This window comes from Peromyscus californicus, unplaced genomic scaffold (genome assembly GCF_007827085.1).
Source record: "Peromyscus californicus insignis strain IS unplaced genomic scaffold, ASM782708v3 Scaffold_15__1_contigs__length_86483966, whole genome shotgun sequence".
In the NCBI taxonomy this organism is placed as follows: Eukaryota; Metazoa; Chordata; class Mammalia; order Rodentia; family Cricetidae; genus Peromyscus; species Peromyscus californicus.
The window spans coordinates 22,023,275-22,038,337 of NW_026294447.1; the positions used below are offsets into that span (position 1 = coordinate 22,023,275).

At 44.7% G+C, this 15,063-nt stretch overlaps 1 pseudogene; it reads left to right on the forward strand.

Annotated features, from left to right (window-relative positions):
• The first annotated feature begins 12,245 nt into the window (after positions 1-12,245).
• LOC128110611 (aldo-keto reductase family 1 member B1-like) lies at positions 12,246-13,162 on the forward strand (annotated as a pseudogene).
• Positions 13,163-15,063: the final 1,901 nt, after the last annotated feature.

The following is a 15,063-nucleotide window of genomic DNA, read 5'->3' on the forward strand; positions in this document are numbered from 1 at the left end:
GGGGTGATGGAGGGTGCTGCTTACTGGCTTGCTCCTCATGGCTTGCTCAGTCTGCTTTCTTATAGAACCCAGGACCACCAGCCCGGGGGTGGTACTACCCATGATGGGCTGGACCTTTCCTCATCAATCATTAATTAAGGAAATGCCCCCAGGCTTGACTACAGCCTGATGTTGTGGAGGCATTTCCTCAACTGAGGCTCCCTCCTGTCTGATGACTCCAGCTGGTGTTAAGTTGACATCAAACTAGCCAGTGCTACAGCTTTCTCAACATTCGTGCTCCAGCACCGTGCCCACCCTGTTCTGTTCTGGGTCTCCGTTGTAGGACGTCAGCCCCGGTAACTGCTGAAGTACGTCTCTGGAATATGTGAGGGCCTATCGAGAGTCACTTGCTTCAAGCTCTCTGCACGCTTTATGAAGTGTGACATATTTACACTTGTCTTTAGCAAAGCTCTCGTGGATCCGCCAACCCAGTACTTGCAAAAGTCCTTGTTTTTTATCTGCAAGTATGATGTAGCTACGGCTGGAATTCTCTTCTTGGGGTGGGGGTCAGGGCAAAAAGGAAACCGTTCTGTGGAAGACTGGCCCTGGAATGGTGTCTGCATCAGAGTTCTTCTTGAGTCACTTTGAGATTCTTCAAATCTGGGACTTGGCTGGAGAGTTGTCATTAGTGTTTGTGAGGAGCAACTGAACCATGCCTTCAAAGGGTGAGAACCACGAGGCTGTGGAGGGGCAGTGGTCATGGGGGATATTGTTTCTTCTTGGGTGAATACCAGAGTTATTACTCTTGATACTGATCCATTCTCTAGGTGGAAATCTTTATTCATACTAGTAGGTAAGTTTGTCATTTTTTTTTTCATTAATGAATTTTTAAAATTTGTATACTAAAACAAAACAAATTACTTGAGTTTATAAGGTGGCTCATTTGGTGTAGGTGCTTCCTGTCAAATCTGCCACGTGAGCTTGGTACCTGAAACTTACATGGTGGAGGAACTGGTTCTTGCAAACTGTCCTCCGACCTTTCCTCAAAACACTCACACACACAAGCACACGCAATCATTTTGTTGACCTTAAAACATTCACAAGTTGAACAAAATGCTTCCTTTGTCATAACAACTTGCTTAGCAATTTGAAAAAGGCCTTTGATATAGGGTGCAGTTTTCCCTGCCGTATGCGCCCACCATGGAAGCACAGTTGACTGAAGCCAGAGACGGGCAGTCTGTAAGCATTTTGCTGTAGCTAAAATGTAGCTAAATGCTGGGGGCTGACAGAGGTCGAGGACAGTCATGTGTATATAAAGAATTCATTCCCGAAGCCTTAGCGATCACATACCAAGAAAGAGGATTGGGAAAGGCAGGGGCAAGCTCAAGAGCGTCCCAGCTGCTGTGGGTACGTTTGGTATGTGTAACTCTGCCTGACAGTGTTTACCCCTGGGTTGTCTAAACAGAACTCGGCGGTGGCAAGTAAGGATTGATGACCCCATCCAGCAGTTATCAAGATGACGAGTGGTCATGCGGATGAGCCTTACACCGAAGCCTTCGGCTTGGAGATCTTCAGCTCTCCTAAGTTGCACTATTTGCGAGCTCTGACCAGGGGTTCTGTGCTGCAGAGATCTTGTGGAGAGAGAGGCCTAGCTCGAGTGTTTTCCAGGACTCTGAAGGCTCTGCTGCTCCTCCTCGCTGTTTCCAAGCTCCTTGGGCCTGGCTATTGCAACAGCAACCCCTAGTGTGTTCCAGGGTGAAAACAGGATTCTAGCTAATAAAGTGAGGTGGAGCAGGATGTGAGAAACAGGCGGCTTGGTGTTTATAAAGAAATGGAGCGAGGTCTGGATATGTAACATCGTCGCGGTTTCTAGGTTTTGACAGCTGGGAAAGAGAAAAGGCAGCAGGAAGGTCAGCTTTAGATTACTGTAGAAAAATGAGAGGCTGAGCAGATCATAGAGTAGGAGGTCACTGGGGAAGGGAGCTGTGCTTGTGAACAATTTGCCATTCTTCCAAAGACTGCAAAGCTTGGCTGCTGTGTACAGGGAGAGTGGTTAGGGCTGGGTCACAAACGTCACTCAGATTGGAGGTCTGTGATGGGGACCAAAAACTGAAATTCTAGAGATGCCAAGCAATAAGACTATCAAAGTGTGACTAGCTGATAGATATTTACTAATAATAGAATTTTGATGAAAAGGACTAGGCCCAAGGAAGACAGGGAACTAAAAAGGAGGTGGTGGTGAGGATGGACCACAGAGAGAAGAAACAGGGATGTGGGGGTGGGTAAAACAGACCCCACTTTCATGAAGCCCATATTTTGCTCAGTTGCCAAGGATCAGCTCCTCACAGCTCAGACCTTGGTGTTGGAATGTTTCAAGCGTGAGTCATACACAGGCAGAATGTGATTTGAGGGTGTGGAAAGCATCCATAGCTCAAGACTTTGTCTCCTGCTTGCCCTGTATGTCTCTTCTGAAATATTTAACCCCAAATGCCTTGCCCATTAAAGGGCTGTTTTCTAAAGAAGCCATAATGGGCCAGTTACTTTGCCTGGTGAAAATGAAGAACGCAAGGAGACAGGATGGCAACAATGAGGTGTGTGTGTGAGTGTGAGTGTGTGAGAGTGTATGAGTGTGTGTGTGTGTGTGTGAGTGTGTGTGTGTGAGAGTGTATGAGTATGTGTGTGTGTGAGTGTGAGTGTGTGAGAGTGTATGAGTGTGTGTGAGTGTGTGAGAGTGTATGAGTGTGTGTGTGAGTGTGTGAGAGTGTATGAGTGTGTGTGTGTGTGTGTGAGTGTGTGAGAGTGTATGAGTGTGAGTGTGTGAGAGTGTATGAATGTGTGTGTGTGTGTGTGTGTGTGTGTGTGTGTGTGTGTGTGTGTGTGTGAATCCTGAGCCTAGGAGTAGTGAGCTGTGGCTTTGTGGAGTGTGTTTCTCAGGGGCAAGTTTTATTCTCCCGTGGAAACAGCTGCGTTGATTCCTGCCAGACCCTTTCTAGCTCTAGGAAGCATTCTGTCGTGCGAGGTGGGTACCATCTGAGAAGGTACAGGGCACAGGACATCTTGGGGACCCTATTGTTTGGGGACGAGGGTAAGACCAGACTGAAGCTGGAAAGCAAAGAGAGGAACATGAAGAGGGAATATGGATCTGATGATCAAATCCAGGCTGCTTAAACATGTTTCTAGGACATTTATTCCCAGATTCAATTTCTGCTGGAAATTGCTTGGGCGTGAAGGTGGGAATGTGACTGTGATTGTTGTAGGTTTGGAGAAGCACAATTAGTTTTACCTCTGTAGTTCAAATTATTTTTCAGAATTACTCACAAAGCCCCCAACTGTGGTCCCCATTCCCAATTGCAATGGCTGCTAAAAGAATTATGTGATGTGGGTTTTCTTGCTGTATGGGGTGGTTTTGTTGGTTTTTTTGTTTTGTTTTTGTTTTTGTTTTTCCCATTAGCATTCTTGTTAAGGGCAAGTCCTGCAGCCTGGGACTCTGATGCCTAGAAAGCAAGCCACCCACTTTGTGCTGTATCTGAAAAACCCAGTTAGTTGATATTTTAGGAAATGGCTTTTCAGCTTGCCATATGAGTTCCAGTACAGAGACACTCGCTGGTTCCTGGTTGTTCTGACATGTGTGTAACTTTACAACTGTTAACTTTTCTCCTTAAAAGGAGACAATGTGAAACCTGTGGACTTCTTTTTTTATTTTATTTTATTTCTTTACTATAACTGTAACTTTGCAGACACAGGCGATAAAGGACTAGCCAAGACTTCCATGAGGCCTGGTGCTGTTTGTCCACTCAGAAGCCACCTGCTGGGTTCCTGAGCAGGTGGAGGGTGTTGAGCCCGGTCTTTGCAGGTCATTGGCAGGGTTTCCTTGTGTGGTGGCTCTTCTTTCTGCAGTGTTTGCTTCTCTGTGAAAACCAAAGTGTCACGTGAACAGGATCGGAGGATGGAATGTGAGCGAGGTTTTTAAAACTTGCAGAATCCCTTCCAACACCTGGACCATTAAACAAAACACACACACAACTATTTTCGATGTTGGGGATTGAGCTCAAGGTCTTGTGCTCCCTAAGCACACACGTAACCCTGCTGACTTCTCAAGAGCTAACGTGGACCGACTGAGAGACAACAAATAAATAAATAAATAAATAGAAAATGCTGAGTGGCTTTGGAATCTTCTATGTGTGTGCTCTGCCACCTGCTGGAAAGGGACCTGCTTGGAACACTGAGAAGCAGAGCAGAGCTGGTGTGGAGTTGTAGTCCCTCTGCTCGTCTCCCAAGGCTGGGCAGAAGAAGGTGAAGACCTAAGGTCTAAGCGTGCCGTTTTCCATCGACTCTCACAAGCTGGGAGCTGGTTATTGCACAGGGATTTCCCCTCTGTCCTGTTGAACTCTCTCTCTCCCAGCTCAGGCCCAGGCTGTGTTGGGAACTTGTCTCATATCATCTTCAAACCTCCTAACTCTGGGGATCCAGTATGTTGACTGGGGCTGCCCTAAACTACTTCCCATTGGTTGAAAATGAAAACACAACAAAATATTTAATCCAGGTTAGGTGCCTTCATCAGTAGGTGAGGGGCAATTGACCTACTCAACAAAGAAATACCCCTCTTTTTTTCTGTTAAGATTGTTCTCTCCCTGCTCCTGAGTGTCAAAATGGCTTTTTATTAAATGATGCAGATAAGAGGTATAAAGTACTACCCTCTGAGCCAAACTACTGCCATTTTCAGAATTTGAGATATGTTCTATGTACTTGCTAGAGTGCATCATGATGGAGCCCGTGGACTGTTGACTTTACCTCCTGGAAGGAAGATGTGGGAGAGTCGAGAGTCACTGAACCCACACTTCTGCATTTGACTGCTTTCCCCAGCCAGATGCATACAGTTCTGCCCCCATTGAACATGGCCTCAGAGTCTTTGGAAAGGGCTGGAGTATACACACTGGGGAAGATTGGGGGTGGGGGGCATCCATCTGTGTAGCTATGGGGAAGCCATCGTCCATGATGGGTGACGACGCCCCAGTGTGGCTGTTTTGGGGTTCTGTCAGTGTCCCTTTACTCATGCTGCAAACGTAAGTTCAGTAAACTTTTGGGTTCCCCAGGGTAAAATCTGGTGGAATCAAAGCTTTGGTTTGTCATTGAGTCTTGGGGTGTGTGTGTAGGGGTAGACATTTTTACATTTCCCTCAGGGAAGGAATTTTGGTGACAAGTTAAAAATGTTCATTTTCCTGGCAAAAGAAAATGTTAACAACCATAAATCAGTCTCTGAACTCTTTACAAATGTTTCCCCATCTATGAAATCCCCTGTTTGGATGATCACAGATTTTAAACCCTATGACCTCACCTTGTCTTTCGAGAGACAACTTGTGCAGAAAAGGAAGGCCAACAATTCTCAGTTGTAACTTCCATATTTTCCCCAGCAAATTCTCCATAGAATTTTCTGTGCCGTGACCCACATAGGAACACAAAAATAATAGTGTGCTGGGATGAGGGTAATGTTTCTTCACTAACTGGGTCGCTGCATTAGAGATGGATTCTGGTCTGTAGTAAATGCTTGGCCTGATTTCACAGCCCTTTGGATCATTCTTTCCCTGGAGTTCTGACCGGAGTGTGACCTTCCTGGTTGGATGTGTATATGGGACTCCCATGGGGGAAATCTTAGATTTTTGGCAGCCAGGCCCTCAAGGCAACTGGGACAGGATGTGGAGGCCCAGATTCCCTGCCTATTGAAATTTCTCAAACACTCAATACTTTCGAAATATTTTCACACAGGAACAGAGCATTTTAATATCTATGGCTAGCTGAAAGAAAATACCAGCAACTAAATTAATAAAACTGACTTCATTCGTAAGGGATAGCATTATGAATTTCCCCCCAGAAGTTTCGAAGCCTTAATTCAAGCAAGCTCATGACAATAAAAGAGGGGAATGTAGAGCTACCCTGATTGAGGCAGGCTTGGAAGTTGGCTTCGTGTAACCAGAACTGAACATTGGTAGTAGAGAAAACCTTAGTTAAAACTTACTTTGAGAAGAATTTTAGTTAAAAAAGCATAGATAGTTGTGATCTGAGTGGGTGGAGGCTGGGAAAATAGATTCGTACTGAAGCCAGAACACACGATGACTTCATTGTAAATAGATGTTCCCAAGGAATGAAGTGGGTTTTTTTTTTTTGTATATTTATTTATTGATAACAGCAGCTTCTGAACGATTGAGAATCACCATGATCTCGGGCTATGGGTTTCTCATGAACATATACAGGAAGTTGCATCCTCAAGGCCACGTGGAGAAGGTAGAAAAGGCCCCCTGCTTTGTTTCAGATCTATATCATCTGGTAAATACTTTGGACTTTTTAATGTTTTCAAAGAAAGGCATTAAAGTGTAGGAAAGAATCTCAACAAAACCAAACTTTTGCAGCTAGAACTTTGATAAAGACCCGGGTATTTCCCTGCTCATCCACCCCAGTCAGATAGCTGATAGAATTAATTTACTTTAAACTCTTTTACTAAAGGTGACTAGGTAGGGGCCGGGGAGGTGGCTCAGCGGTTAAAGGGACTTGCCTCCAAGCCTGCCTACCTGAGTTTCATCTTTGAAATCAAATGATAGAAGCTGAGGACCAAAGTCTACAAGTTGTCCTCTGACCTCCACAGGCAAGCTGTGGGGTGTATGATTCCCCCACAATAAATAGAAAAAAAAATGTAATGATTGTTTTAAGAGGTGACTGGAGAGAACTTGGCCTGTTAACAAAGTCTTTCCAGATAGCAGTTCCTGGAACCCTGTACTTTTCTTCAATTTTTCTTGCACTAAAGAGCTAATGGGATCTCAATATCACTTACATCTTAAAATCCCAGTGTGTTTCAGCAAAACTGGGACTGTGAATTTCCTAGGAAAATGAGGAAGAAGGCAAATATCAAGGTTGTGCCTTTATGTCCTGAGGTCACAGCCTTCTGTTAGTGACACGGTCTGTGCTTCTTTCCCTGTGGGTTCAGTTCCGTGGTTTCATTTGTCTTTCAAAGTATAGCCGGGCGGTGGTGGCGCACGCCTTTAATCCCAGCACTTGGGAGGCAGAGCCAGGCGGATCTCTGTGAGTTCGAGGCCAGCCTGGTCTCCAAAGCGAGTTCCAGGAAAGGCGCAAAGCTACACAGAGAAACCCTGTCTCGAAAAACCAAAAAAAAAAAAAAGTATCAGCTAGTGTAAATGGGGAGAGTGATCCTGCCTCTATTTCCACACTTGCAACAGTGTTACCATTTCCACACTTGCAACAGTGTTACCATTTCCACATTTGCAACAGTGTCACCATTTTCCACACTCGCAACAGTGTTACCATTTCCACACTTGCAACAGTGTCACCATGTCCACACTTGCAACAGTGTTACCATGTCCACACTCACAACAGTGTTACCATTTCCACACTCGCAACAGTGTTACCATTTCCACACTTGCAACAGTGTTACAGCTGAGGAGTGGGGGTTTCTTGTCTCCCTTTTCCTCAGTCATTGCTCTGCTGGTTCAGAAGGGTGACATAAATTGTCAACAACTTCCTATATGCTAAATGTATCACACGTGTAATTAATGTATCACGTGTATAAGTTATTCTTGGGTCGGTTTGTTCTTTTATTTCCAGGTAAGGAAAGAACGGCTTATGGAGAGCAGTTAGAGTTTGCATCTGAAATGTCTCCCATAGGCTCACATTTCAAGCCTGTGGCCCCAGCTTGATATTTTTGAAGGCTGTGGAGCTTTTCAGGAGTTGGTCCTGGCTAGTGCTAATAGGTCCCTAGTGATGGGCCTCTGGAGGTCATAGGTCATACCCACCCCTGGTTCTCGTCTAGTCCTGTGCTCATGGTCTGCTATCTTGTTCACGTGTGTTCACATGTACACGCTCCAGCCACCAGGACCTCTGCAATGCGTCCTTACGATGACAGATGGAAACTTTTGAAATGGTAAGCCAAAATAAACTTTATCCCCATACATTGTTCCTGTCCTGTGTTCTGTAGTAGTGAATAACCCACAGAGATGTTAAAAACTCGGGGTTTACACAGCAAGCAAGTGGAGCTGGGGACTGATACATTTCTGATTTTGTGACTTGGGTTTGAAACCATATAGCCAGGTGGCAGGTTGCTGCATAGAAAGGGCTTTCCCAGGCTGTAGAACTTAGCTGCCCATCAGCAGGGGCTATCTCGTTCATTACCCTCCTCCATGTCCAACACTGAAAGAAACAAGGAGCTAATTTAGAGGTCCCAGGAAAGAGCCTTACAAAGGCCAAAGAGTCTTGCTCTCTAACTCAGGACCATCTGCCATCCTGAAGGCCCTTATCTAAGATGTCTTGGAGTCACGTGAAACAGTCCACAAATATACTTTCTATGTAAATATGCAGACAATAGGAGCTCCATTATTGTCCACTGCCTAGGTGGGCAAGCAGGAAGCCTCCACATGAACATGCCTGCCCAGCGTGGAGGCAAACGCCATCTGAGACTTTATACTCACCATGATATTTTCCCTTTTCTGCTGACTTGGGCAAAGTCTCAACTTTTCTTTACAAAAGATCAAAACTAAAACTTTTTGGCTGCCCTAATTAGGTCATCACTCAGGGTTGGCTGCCTCTCAGAAAGGATAGGCGAGGCTGGCTTGGACTCTCCTCTCTAGACATTCCAGGAAATGAAACCTCCGCAGAAGAGCCTTCACACCAACAGCTGTTGTTTTCAGGCCTCACCAGAGAGGCTGAGGCAGGCTGGATTGAATTCAAGGGCAGCTGCATAGAGAGACTGTCTTAAAACAAATAAACAAGGAAACAAACCAAAAGAAATCAACTAACCAAATAAACATTAACTGTACCTGATGCCAAGAAAAGGATGTCTTGGGGGATGCCTTTTGGGCTTTCTAGTTTGTGTTTAGAAAACTATCCCTTGTGTTTTAGGCCATAGGCCTGTATACGTGAAATTATATTTGGGTATAAAACTTATCCTAAAAAGTGGGTGCATTTTGGACTGGTTCTGTTTTTGAAGCATAGTAGCTGTCTAATTGATTATGAATTATCTAGAAGGATGGTTTTACGGAACATGTATATTCTGAACCTTGTGAGAAAATCACTTTAAAGGAAGATATTTAAATGTCTCATTTTCAGAAGGACAGAAGCATTTACATATTTCTCTTTTCTTTCTTCTCAGATGTACAAGTTTCTGAGATGGCCTCTCAATGTATAGGCATCATCTCATAGGCCTTATCCAGACCATGACTTCTTTGAATACCTCAAAAATTAAAATGTCTCCTCTACTCATCACAACAAAATATCACAAGTGCCTTAGGAGTTTTAGAAGGCGAAGTAAACATGATCAGAATACACTGCATGTTGGAAGCTGTGGCTGTAGAGTCTCGCCAACATAACCACCTAACATGAGCTAGACAAGGGACACCATCAAACATGCCAAACCCGATGGGGAAAAGCCCACAGGGCCTCCACCCCAGGCAGAGAACTACAGGCAACTAAGTAAAGCTGGGAGCTGGAGAGACGTCCTTGCCGAGGGAAGAACACAACAATTGTTTGTCCATTGCTAAACAATCAGCCCTGAGAACACACACACACACACAAACACACACACACACACACACACACTCACATATTCACACACATATAACATTATACAGACTCAACAGGTTATATTTAGGGATATATATATATATAATACATAAGAATACACAAGTACATATATGTATACAATAACAATCATGATAAAAGAGGCCATGGATTTCAAGGGGAGTGAGAAGGGGTATATGAGAGGGTTTGGAGGGAGGAATGGGAAGAGAGAGAGATTGAAATTGAATTACAATCTCAAAAATATTGAAAACTATACACAGTATGAAATTCTCAAGGAATTAATAAAATATTTTATTAATAGGAGTTTTAAAAAGAAAGGTGTGATCAAGGTGCTGTCTTTTCCCATCAGTCAAGAAGCAGCTGGTTATTTTCTAATTCATTTCAGAAAATAAAGGCCTTTCATTTTAGCTTTTGCATATTATGGACTTAATTTCTAATGTTTCATTATGGCTAAAGCCTATTTTTTTATGTAATATTTTCACCTTTTACTGAAAACAGATTCTTTTCTCATATAATATACCCTCATTATAGTTTCTTCCCTCCCATTCAGATCCACCCCCTTTCTGTCTCTCATTAAGAAAAAAATAGGTTCTAAGACATATCAACCAAACACAACAAAATAAATTATGAGAAAAACAAAACCCATCACATCGAAGTTGGACACTGCAAGCCAACAGGAGGAAAAGAGCCCCAAGTGAAGGTACAAGAATCAGAGACCTTGTTTGCACACTCAGGAGTCCATGAAAATCCAAAACTGAAAGCTATAATACACAGCAGAGGACCTGGTGCAGACCAGGGCGGACCCTGTGCATGCTGGTTCAGTCTCTGGGAGTTCATACGAGCTTTGCTCAGTTGATCTCGGGGGCTTTGATCTCCTGGTGTCCTCCATCTCGCTGGCTCTCACACTTCCCATTTCCTCTTCTCCCTGAGCTCTGCAGGAGGGATTTGATGGAGACATTCCATTTAGAGCTGTGTGTCCAAAGGTCTCTCCCCCCGCACCTCTCCTCTCTCCCCCCCACCCCACTCTCTCTCTGCATAATGTCTGGCTGTGGGTCTCTGTATTGCATCATCCCTCAGCTCTCCTAGTAACACAGGCAGTGGGATTTGGAGTGCACCAACCACATGGGGCTCATTCCTAGTGCCATCACCAGAGAAGCTTCCTCCTGCAGCAGATGGGAATAAAGCCAATTATTTTAAACATCTGGCCTCAGATGCTCATTATAATGCTGTTTCCCCTCTTTCCTAAGAGCAGGTAGCATCACTCACAGCTGACAAGTAGAGGAGTTAAATAGACAAGTTGTGACTCACCACCAGGCCAGCCCAGGCCTCTGGCAACAAGTGGTTCTTCTGATCCCTCACTAAACTGCGCATTTGTATAGGAAACAGCCATCAAGGAAGAATTTAAGTATGTTGACAGTTTTATAGGCAACATATATGTAAACCAGAGGATAACCTTTTCATGTATCAAACATTCTAAAATAGTGGTGGGGCCAGAGACACAAGGGACCCTAAACCTGAGACTTTTACTTTGTACATATTGTCTGATCAGGGGCCATGGAAGTATAGTTGGTGATATCTTGTCTATATCTTAAACCCCAAGTTGAAGAAGGGGAACACGGGCATCTACATTTAACATGTACCTATGATACTAAAGAAAGCTGTGAACACTGGGTCATAGGATGAATAGATCAGGGCTGGGGAAGCAGCTTAGAGGTATGACATGTGCCTAGCATCCACATTCACAGCACTGCAAAATCAAAGGCACATGGGAAAGGAGGGAACCAATCTGAAACTGAACAGGATCAAGACAGGCAGTGTCTGCTCGGGAACATACAGCCATTTCTGTGGGTGTGGGCAGATAGTCGATACTGGGGACTGTATGGTAGTCATAGGAATCAAATATATAGAGGTCTATGTCAAGGATTATGACTTTTTTCTTATCACCTTTGCTATCTCTTGAAGGAGAACGGTTATGATTTCAATTACTCCACAGATCATGCAGACAGCATATTGTTGATGAGGTGAACTATATGACAGCAATTAATACTAGCCCCTCTTGTAGCTGGGTGTTGATATAAACACACACACACATACACACACACACACACACACCCCTACTTTTAGAACGTCTTATGGCTATATATCAACAGTTATCATCACACTAACTTGATGCTCCAAGAGAACTTCACAATGCAAGTGAAAGGCAGGAAAGAGGGACCTCGTGGTCTGTATTAATTGGGTAGCTGCCTTGTTTGTCTTCTAAGAAGCTTCCAGCAGCATTGAGATTGCCTAGGTCAAATTGTTTCTAGACCTCATGGGGTCTCAGACGACCAAGCTGTATTAAATATTTGTATAACTTAGAAAATTCCTCATGTGCAAGACAGTTGGAGGAGACACACAGAGGACACTAATTGTTATTCATCTATTTTTGACCAAACAACCATTCACATTTGCTTTTCAAACTGCCTACTTTCTTTCTTTCATTCTTAATTTCAGTTCCTGATGCAGTCCTTGTCACCTATGAACTCTAAAACCTTCTAAATGAGGTGCTGGGCACACACATGCAGACCCACAGATTCCTAAAGCGCAGATAGGTAAAGCGTTTCTCAAGAGACCTTCACTGGGACATATTATAGTTAACTTACTTAAAGTCTAGGATGAGGCACGGTTGCTGGGCAGGGTGTGTAATGCGCAGCAGTTTTGGCCAGCCACCTGAGCTCAGCAACATTGCCAAGATGCCCAACGTGGGCCTGGGCACCAGGTAGTCCCTTCCTGGCCAGGTGACTGAGGCCCTATTGACATTGGGTACTGCCACATTGACTGCGCCCGGGTGTACTAGAATGAGAGAGAGGTGGAAATGTCCCTTCAGGAGAAGCTCAAAGAGCTGGTGGTGAAGCACCAGGAGCTCTTTGTCGTCTGCAAGCTGGGGTGGAGGTTTGACGAGCATGGTGAACGGAGCCTTCCAGAAGATGCTCAGCAGTCTGCAGCTGGGCTGCCTGGACCTCTACCCTATTTACTGGCCAACAGGCTTCAAGCCTGGGCCTGATTACTTCCCACTGGATGCATCAGGAAACATGATTCCCGGTGACACCAATTTTGTGGACACTTGGATGGCCATGGAGCAACTGGCGGATGAAGGTTTGGTGGAATGGATTGGTGTCTCCAACTTTAACCCTCTTCAGACGAAGAGGCTCTTAAACAAACCTGGCTTACAATGTAAGCCTGCAGTTAATCAGATGGAGTGCCACTCGTACCTATTTCAGGAGAAGCATCATGTTGACTGTGTACAGTCTCCTTGGTTCTCTTGGCAGGCCCTGGGCCAAGCCTGAAGACTTTTGTCTCCTGGAGGATCCCAGGATCAAGGCAATTGCATCCAAGTACAATAAAACTATAGGTGCTGGTCTGGATCCCCATACAAAGGAACTTGGTGGCGATCCCCAAGTCTATGACACCAGTATGCATTGTTGAGAACTTGAAGGTCTTTGGCTTTGAGCTGAGCCACAAGGATGTGACCATTCTGCTTAGCTACAACAGGAACTGGAGGGTGTGTGCCTTGATGAGCCGCGCTGAACACAAGGACTGCCCTTTCCACACAGAAGTCTGATGCTGTGGATGCCTGCTCTTCCCCAAGCGACTGGCACCTGTTTTTCCTGCCTCGTCTGTTTTTGCAGGTGTCGTGTGGCCTGTGTCCCTCTGTGATGGCGGAACCTTGCAGATCAGACAATGAGGGTTTGATGTAGTTTGATGTAGGCTCTGGAAAGTTGCATCAGTAGCTGAGGTGTTTCTTCCAGATGTTCTTGTCTTTCTTCTTAAACCCCCTGGAGAACGTTTAACACAAGTACCCTTTCCAACCAAAGAGAAGCAAGATTTATAGTTCAAGTGGTGTCACTAACAGTTAAAGTTTTGAGTGCTTAGAACTGTGATCCTTTGGGTTAGACTTCTCTTTGTCTCAAATAAACACTGCTTTTTGTGACCAAAAAAAAAAAAAAAAAGTCCAGGATGAGGAATTTTTAAGTAGGAAGATAAAATAGTTATGGGATTGGTAAATAAGAGTCTTGTACTGCTGGCCCTAGGTTGTTCTCAGGCGATTAACGACAGAGACCAGTGTATGTCTACTGGCCCAAACATTTGCCCATTTGAATGCACAATGCCTACGGGAGGGTGAATCCATGAATGGAACACTTTTTGCCTTTATGTTCTCAACGATCTGTCTGCTTACGTGGACCTTTTTATCTCTTGTCTTCCAATAGATTTTTCTTTTCAGGCCTTTGGTTAAATAGTTATATGTTTAACCTTGACAATCATTGAAATAATTTTGGTCACTTGGCTTCTGTACTGCCCCCTGGCCTCTATTGGTATTGGGTTTTCTCAAATCATGATCAAGTTTCACAGCTTCCTCGCCTACTATAGGTTCTGAAGGACTGAAGTTTTGGGTGATTCACCTTTACCAGAAGACTTCTGGTGGTCTCAGAGAATTAAGCATCTTTTTGGCTCTTCTATGAATTGTAGCCCTCTACCAAGCGTTCAGCATCACAGAATGTATCTATTCCAGCATGGCCACTTCTTTCAGCCTCTTTATTTCCTCCTCCTTCATAGGTCAGTATTTCAGCATGTCCACTTTTCTGAGCATCAGTCGTGGATTTTCTAGGCATCAACAAGCCAACAGGTTGGTAGAACCTTAGCAAGCTTACCGGATCCTTGTGGTCCTTGCTTGGGTGTTAAATTCTGCATCCCCAAGTCACTTTACTCTTCATATGAGTCTTGTGTTTCATCCGCCTTGATCAGGCACCCTCAAAATCCAGCTACAGAGGTCCTCCCAAGGTCCTGTTGGGGCATGTGTGTGGATTTTCACAGCTCCCTTGGGGTGTAATTTCATTCTTCTCTTGTCAGTGCTAACGTGTTAGCACAGCTTGTGCTGGAATTTATCCCTAGTTATCAGCTTGGCAGGGATCAGTGTGGGGCAACACCTAAAGGTGACATGTTTGCCTTGTAGCAGAGAAGATTCTGGCTAAACTTCCCGTGTGGGAGACAGGCTGACTCCTAGTAGACAGAGGTGGGCTACTTCTGTATGCTCTGAGTGCTCCAGTGAGTCTGCAGATATCACAGTGGTCAGGGACGTTAATCCAGATGCCTCACAGTGGTCAGGGACATCAATCCGGTTCCAAGGCTTGCTAGAATAGGCCTTTTATAAAATATGCCTGTTTTGGCTAGACATTTAAATGCTTACTGGAGGTACTGGAATGGCTTAGTCAGCAAAGTGCTCACCATGCGAACATGAGACCTGAGTTCAGATTGCTAGCACCCATGGAAAAGAGACAAGTATGGAGGGTGCACACCTGTAACCCCAGCTCCAGGGAGGCAGAGAGAGGAGGGGCTAGGGGCTTTCTGGCCAGCCAGCCTAAACAGTCAGTGAGCTCCAGGATCAGTAAGAGTAAAAAAATAAAGATTGGCAGTAATAAAGGAAGACAAATGCTGTGACCCATGGCTTACACACACACACACACA